Source organism: Pseudochaenichthys georgianus, chromosome 4 (genome assembly GCF_902827115.2).
Source record: "Pseudochaenichthys georgianus chromosome 4, fPseGeo1.2, whole genome shotgun sequence".
Taxonomy (NCBI): domain Eukaryota; kingdom Metazoa; phylum Chordata; class Actinopteri; order Perciformes; family Channichthyidae; genus Pseudochaenichthys; species Pseudochaenichthys georgianus.
In genome coordinates, this window is record NC_047506.1 from 30,552,046 (window position 1) to 30,560,464 (window position 8,419).

An 8,419-nucleotide genomic window follows, 5' to 3' on the forward strand; every position below is an offset into this window, starting at 1 on the left:
TGCCTTTAAGGGCAGCCGGCATAAACGAATGCCGTGCTTCCATGAGCGTCAAATCCCGACGCAGAGGGGAATACATTGCAATCAGTTGAAAGCTATTTGCGTCCCTTTATGACGCTGAATAAGGAGCGTCACAATTGGACGCCACGGACACTGACCAAACGTCGCTATTGGACGCTTAGGGAGTGAGAGTGTGTTGGTCTCAGCGTCACCTGCATGTCAGAGTCCAATTGGAACTGCACAGCATGATGAATAAAGCATGGCATGGCATCTTACATGAACAAGTCTGGCGAAAGGGTCTCCTCGAGAGGTTTTCTCCGTTGCCGTGTAACCGGCCGGTATGATTGACAAACTCAAAGTCTCTCCACCCACCTGGCAGGCTGTCCTTCAGGTTCTTTCATCTGCTAGCCAGCGAAGGCTGCTGTGGTCAGCAGGGCTGGCCCTCGAGATACTGCCAAAAGTGTGATGTAAACTCCACCATGGCCAGCAGTTCACCATTGTGTAGTGCAGTTATTCATTACAGTTTTGGTCAGTTTACGACTCCCAGATGCCAGCATGCACTCCCTGCCTTGCTGAACTTAAGAGGGGACTGGAGCCGTTTCCCACATCACTCACGATGGTGTCAAGTGTCATGTTGCATTGGTAAAGTGGATAACCCAAGACTGGGGCTGTGGTCAGCAAACATTTGTATTTGCTGAACACTGCCTGACATTCCTCACTTCAGTGAAAATGGGCATTTTTTTTGTCAGGGTATGGAGGCGATCAGCCACAGAAGTAAAGTATTTAACAAACCACATGAAGTATGATGCAAGGCCGGACTTCTTCCAGCATGCTGAACCATTTAGCAGTGGAGAGGATCTTGTCCCAACATTTGGTCCGGCAGTGGCTCAGCCAGTAGGGGCTTGGACTGAGCTGTAGGGTTGCCGGTTCAAGTCCCCGAACAGACTTAAAGTATGGAGTGTCGACTGCTACATGGAGAGGTCCCAGTTCACCTCCTGCCCTGCTGTGGTGCCCCCCCACTCACACTGCTCTTAGTACTAGACTCCTGGTACTAGGATGGGTAAAATGCAGAGAACAAATGTCACTGTGTGTGCTGTGTGCTCTGCATGTGTGACCATTAAAGAGGGTTTCATCCCTCCCAATATATTATTATTGTGTCTTGGATGTGGGGTAGTGGTTACGTATCCTATATATATCCTTTTTGCAGACCATCACCATAGGCAACGTCCAGCTGCTGTGACTGCGGAGAGCCAGTCCTGCCTCCAGGCTATTTTGTATCTGCTTGTTGGCACTTACTTGTTTCTCTTACTAGGGACCATGGGAGGTTCAATTATAGTCTGCCCTGGCTGGACTGTAGTGTCTTCAGGCTGTACAGCCTAGGCAGGTTAAAGAAAACCTGCAACGGCCCCCTTTTTGATAGTTATGGGAACGTTAACGGGATTGAAGATGCGTAGGGGCACAGTCTTAGAACATTGAGTTTCCACGAGGTATTGGGCACCCAGCAGTTTCAGTTTTTCAACAAAACCCTGGGTGGGGCTAAGCATTACTTCCCCTTTCATTTGTTCTTTTAAACTAGTGAGGCTTGGTATTATGTACTCCGGCCCTGGCTGCACTAAAACCGGTTGGGTTACTCTCACTTCTCGTGATAGTGGCTTGCTTTGTGACTGGAAAAATAGTCCTCTTTGCCAAACTGCCCCATGCGATAAGAACCATACTCTGGGTTTGCTTTGGAATGGATCAGTTAGATGGCCTAGCAGGGCCTTCTCTGAAGCTAGGTCTGCAACCAGGAAATGTGATCACTAGGTGATGTTTATCTGGACAGGGATGTTAGCTTCAACGATCACAGGTTTGTGTCCAGCCCAATACCAACCACAAATGTCACAACTGATGGCTGGAAAGGAGGCAGGACCTCTGGGAGAAAAGTGCACCACTGGGAGAAATGTGCACCACTTTCAAAAACAGCACACACTTCCACAACATTTATAACCAGTAGGATACACATTTCCCGATAAGGAGTTTTAGGGTGAAGCACAGTTGGGTCAGTCATTTCAGGAGAGGCTGACAAAACTTAGCTAGCTGTTTACACCAAAACAGTTGAAAATAGTGCCCAACATCATGGTGAGCAAAGAGAAAATCTAATTGCCAGAAGCAAAATGCTAACATTATGCCTTATCAACGTCACACCAACTTAAGATTAAAAAACAAAGATTCAAAACTGTACAAGTTCAAGCGTTTGTTTGAACAGTTTTCAGGAGGCAGGTACTTGCTTTCAAGCAGAACAGGGGCAAACAAACTTTGCGGGAGTGTTTACGTGTTCGGCGTAATGACGTACAACGTCTTCGACAACTTCTGTAGTCCTATTCAGCCACTTGTTGACAACCATCGTTTTTCAGACACGTAAACTCTTCACAAATCACAAGTGGGGTCACTGCTGATGTATTTAATGTCGTAGAACAAAACGTGATCCGTCTCTTAAATTTGTGTCGACCACAGACCTTCCATCTATTTTCCATAATCCTATGGAGAAATCCCATTGACTCTGAGACGAGGGAACCCGTAGTGGTAAAATGCTGACTCACTTCCGGGTTTTAGGACTCGTCACTGTACCACTCTATACAACAGTACTCAATTTTGGCTTCAAGAGGGAGTTTCATATTAACTTACCTTCCTCAAACTGTAAAGTGGGAGCATTCACTGGTACTAAGTTTTTGTTTTAAAATCTCCCTCAATGTTTCTCAACAGGGAAAACAAATAAACAGGATAATGTATCAAAAACAGGGTTTAGTTTGATAAAAAAAACATTTCAAATTAAAAACAGATTTGTATTAAACGTTGTAAATACAACATTTAATAAAAATCTGTTTTTAATTTGAAATGGTTTTTTTATCGCTATTAATTCTACAATACCCATCAGACTCGTTCTATATCATATGCCCGGAAATAGAAGATTTCAAGTTTTGATTTGTGATAATATTAACTAACTACATTATAAGTGAGGGGTTGATTTCGGACACAAAGCAGCTTTTCATTTGTCATCAAATGTATGCTTTACTATTATTAAACGATATAATATTATTTTTCCCAATTTATGATATTCTTCAATCTCAAGCTGTTCCCCCTTACATTGCCTAAAATTGCATATGTTGAAGACAAATCCATGTGTGTGTGAACTACTTAAACTGTAGTAGAAAATGCTTTCACTCTGGGGTGTGTGGTGATAAAAACCTTTATAATAACAATGTATTGCCTTTTGCCAAAGGCCAAAAAGGTGTTTGGATTATGCACAATGCTGGTTTAACGCCACTGCATGGAACTAACGTCAAACTATCTTTAATACATTTACTCTGCTGGCTGAGACACTGAAACAAGAATTTGTCTGCTGTGTAAAGTTTTACTCTGTACATGAAGATAGAACAAAGGGTTTTGTGAGCAGCCAGCAACAGATTACATTTGCATGACTCAAACAACATCATTCAAACATTTGGTATCCCAGGTTACAAATGGATATTTTAAAGTAGGAAGAATAATCTGAATACAGCCAACACACTTTGAGATGCTCAGATAGATAAAACCACACCTCAAGTTTAGTAAAGTCTTAAATGTTTAGGCCGTTGCACAAGGAAAGGGGAGTTACAGATTCTTGATTCTATACTATCCCGTATTAATCTCTCATGCATGTCAGAAAAACTGTGAAAAAATTGTCCAGTTCAACTGATTTTCCTGTACCAGTTTATTTTACATGAGCAGTTTAGCCCAGTTTTTCTAAACTGGGCTATTATAAAGCTGTTTAGTTTTTCTTTAAAATGTTGTCAACGTCATGAAAACAAACATTTATATTCCCTCTTTGCTTTTGCCCCATGTCTCAGGTCACTGTTTATGAAACCCATATCAGACAGTTTGTCAATTCCCACTGATTCTGAGAAATATATAATCAGCCTGCAAACAATTTGCATGAATTCACTAAAATGTTTCAACCTTCTGTTTCCTTTTGCAGGCTTTGAGTACTACGAGGCAAGCACCAAGGAGAACATCAATGTGCAGCAGGTCTTCGAGTGCCTGGTGGACATCATCTATGTAAAGATGTCAGACCGCGTGGACGTAGAGGTGCCGGCCGCTCCTGGCACCAAGACTACCAGACTGACTGACAAGCCCGCCCAGCTACCTCAGAAGTGCTGCTGATTGTCCATCCGTTCAACCATACATCCCTCTGCTGTTGCCTTGTCTGCTTCCCCCCATAAGCTTTTGAAAAAAGAAGAACACTAATTAAATATTATATCATTCCTCAACTCATTCTCCCTGCTTCAATACATGTTTGTGAGCAATCAATAATCACTATGACTCTTGGGATTTATATTACAAGTTTAATCCTGTTCTTGTCCCCAAGGTTGATCAATTTTTGCAGGAGAAGGAGTGAGTGTAGCAGTGTGTTCCCAACTAAATTAAATGTGGCATTAGAACAGTTTTAGAGCCAAGCTAGGTAACAGAAGATGTTGTGCAAATAGGAGAGTAAAAGCCTGCTCAGAAGATAAAGAGTAAAAGTGTATGTTACATTTTTAGATTTAATTTGAGGGACACGAAACGATTTATCCACTATGGAATGGGTTGTAGTCTGACAGAGGAGGATGCAATTAGGGAGATAATGTGACAAAATGACCACAATTCCATTGAGGTAATGAGTAGACTCATTTGAAAATATAATTAAATTACCTCCAATTATCTGACATTGGTAAATTCCAGTTGAAAGCACCAGTAATTCTGTTTTTGTAAATTGTTGAGACATACGGCGGCTAGTGGAGTACTTCGTGACCACAGAGTGTGAACGTTGTGATCAGCTGTTTTAGCGCAATTCTCCAGTGAAGGGGGGGGGGGGGCGGTTGGCGTAGTTTTGGCACAATTCCGTTGTACAGACCGACGTTAACAGCAGCCCTGTCTGTGCACACGGAGACCGACTCTGTCGTCCGGTGATCGAACCGCCTTCTGGAAAAGCTTCACAAGTACGTCGGTACCCAAATGCGCTTTGTGACACAAGTGACGGTACGCATTTCAGATTACGCACATAACCTGCGTACCCCTGTACTACAGCAAAAGTATTCTCCGTCGGGACTTCCTGCAACAACACGACGACGTTATCTTGATTCTGATTGGCCAGAAGACATTATCAAAGATGTTCTATTGAGAAGTCGATCACTACGTGACAAAAGTTTTCAAAACCGTGGCTACTGAAATCAATCTTACTAACTGCTGTCTGTGCAATTTACTCCGCGCGAGTTGGCAGACTTTATTTTGCTTACTTTAACATCATTTTTCATGGTGGGGCTAAGCCATTTCTTGGTATGGGTGTAGCCTACCCCAGCCATACCCTGGAGCTGCCACTGGTGGGATGTATGGGGCGGGCCATTCTGCACATGCGTTAAATATTTTAACGCAATTAATTAAAAAAATTAATTACCGCCGTTAACGCGATAATTTTGACAGCACTAGTCATAACACATTCAAAATCAATTTTTGCAAGACATGGCATACCTAACACAGTAGTGAGTGACAACGGACCGTGTTTCAACAGCAGAGAGTGGCAAGAATTTGCAGAACAGTATGACTTTAAGCATGTGACCTCAAGTCCTCATTATCCACAGTCAAATGGGAAAGCTGAAAAGGGAGTTCACATTCTCAAGCAACTTCTAAAGAAAGCTGATGAGAGTGGCTCAGACCAATACCTCGCTTTACTCAGCTACAGAGCCTCACCTCTGGAGTGTGTGGACTGTCACCTGCTGAACTTCTGATGAATCGTAAGTTGCGCACCACACTGCCAAGCTATTCAAAGCAAAAGAGACACCCAAAGCTGCAACACCAACTACAACAACAAAAGATGAAGCAGAAAACATGGTATGACAAAACCTCAAAGAATATTACCTCAAAGAAAGGGGGATGTGTTGATTAGATAGATACACACTCCTACCACAAGGTGTCGCCACATAGTTGTGACCTGTTTAAATCCACATGTACGGTAAGGGACCGGAACAAGAGCTCTTGATTAAACTTGGCTAACACTTTAGCACGGAGCACGAGTCAGTTCATTAATAGACTAACAAACAAAACAAAGACCATCTCCCTAGAAACCCTTGTTAATAGTACATCAAAAGGTGTACCTCAAGGCTCTGTGATTGGACCCCTCCTCTTCACCATTTACATGCTCCCATTTGGTCAAATCATCCGCCACCATGGTCTCAGCTTTCATTCATACGCTGATGACACACAGCTCTATCTCTGCACCAAACCGTCCACTCAGCTCCCCCCTAAATCCCTTGTCAACTGCCTAGGACATCAACAACTGGATGTCAGCAAACCTGCTCAAACTAAACAGTAATAAAACAGAGCTCATAATTGTGGAAGGTTGGAGACCTGCTCCTGACGGCTGCTCTATCTCTCCGTCCACTGAAGTCCGCAACCTGGGAGTCATCCTGGACACCACCCTATCCTTCCAGGCGCACATCAAATCTGTCACCAAATCGGCTTTTTACCACCTCAAAAACATTTCCAGACTCTGGCCTTCACTCTCTGACTCTGTGGCAGAAACGCTAATACACGCTTTCATCACCTCCCGCCTCGACTATTGCAATGGAATCCTGTCCAGGGTTCCCAGCAAAGCCCTGGAGAGGCTCCAATATGTCCAGAACTCTGCCGCCAGGCTTCTCACCCGCACCAAGCCCTGGCAACACATCACCCCCACCCTCCTCCATCTTCACTGGCTGCCGGTCAAGTCCCGGATTCAGTACAAAACACTCCTCCTCACTTACAAGTCTCTCCATTCACCCGTTGGTGACAGGGCTTTCAGTGTTGCGGCCCCCACCATCTGGAATGTACTTCCTGCTGAGATCCGCAATGCTGCTTCCCTGACCATCTTCAAGTCATCATTAAAAACCCACCGGTTCACCATGGCCTTTGAGCCCTAACCCATCACCTGGTGGCTTCCACTCCTACTGCTATTTATTTAATTTTTTACTTTATGATTTGCCCAGATGAGGTTGGGCACTGCAGCCAATGCGTGACTCATGATGGCTTAAAGCTTTTGCTCAGGCCGACACACTCCAGCACCATACTGTGTTTTATACACATGTGAGCAGGGCAGATGAATGAAGAGTACATGTTCTTTTTCCCCCCATTAGCACATAGACAGAATTTGTGTGTGTGAGAGAGCGGTGTGTATGTGATATTAGAGCCTACATCGTGGTGCATATGTTGATCATGGTAGTTATTGAGTGTTCATTTGTAAGGGTTTTTTGTGTTTGTGTACAGTATCTTTGACGGAAGTGTGACATTTTGAACATGTCATGTCAGCTGAGATACAGTACGTGTTTGTTCACAATTAATTCCATGATAAAAGGGAAGACAAGAAGACAAATATTTGTGCATTTATTTTTAAATATTGAAGATTGGAAAAAACAATAGCCTGCCAAATGGTTATATAGCTGGCAGGTTTTGTGTGTAACTCCTTCCCATGTGTCTTCATATTTATATGAAAAAATAAAATAATAATATTCACATTGTCTTCATATGATTCTTTTTTTAAGTGAATTTGTAAATGGTAGATTTAGAAATTATAATGGTGTGAATTAATTTATTATGCTGTGTATACCATGGACAAAATAGATAGAAGGTTAATGTAAACTTGTTGTCTAACAATTCCCTCCTGTACAGGGGAGAAGCACAAAGTGATTGTACAAAATATTGTGAATTAGATGCAATTTAGTAAAATAAAAATAACAATCTTAATAATAGCATTTTAATGTAATTATTTTTCCTGAGTGTCTATGTTTTTTTCAAATAGATTCAACACTCTCTTCTATCTCTACTTGCATACTGTAACCACCAGTACTTGGTGGCGAATGTAACAAATACATTCCTTGACATTACACAACATTGTCTCTACTGTAGGCTATTTTTATTATATGTACAGCATTTTGGCTCGACCAAAAATCGTATATAAATGTGCTATATAAATAAAACTTGATTTGATTTGACTAAATCCATATACAGACAGACAAAAATAAAAATTAAATTATGAAATATATATATGAAAATAAACAAAAATAAATAAAACATATATAAAAGGTTTTACATTTTCTTTGAAAAGATGGAAGTATGAAACTTTTCTAAGAAAAAAGTAAATGAACTGTGAGTTTTTTAGAATGAAGAAAATAGAAGGAAATAAAATAGACATAAATATATTATCAGACGTGAGGAGTAAAAATGTGCAATAAAAGATCACGTTTGAACGTTTGAACATATACACAATAATAACATATTATATAAACAATAGCAGTGAATCAATCATCAATGCTTGCTATCTGAACCTATTATAATATATTAGGATATTTTCAGTTTATTAATGTTGTATAATACAACATTAATAAACTGAAAATAT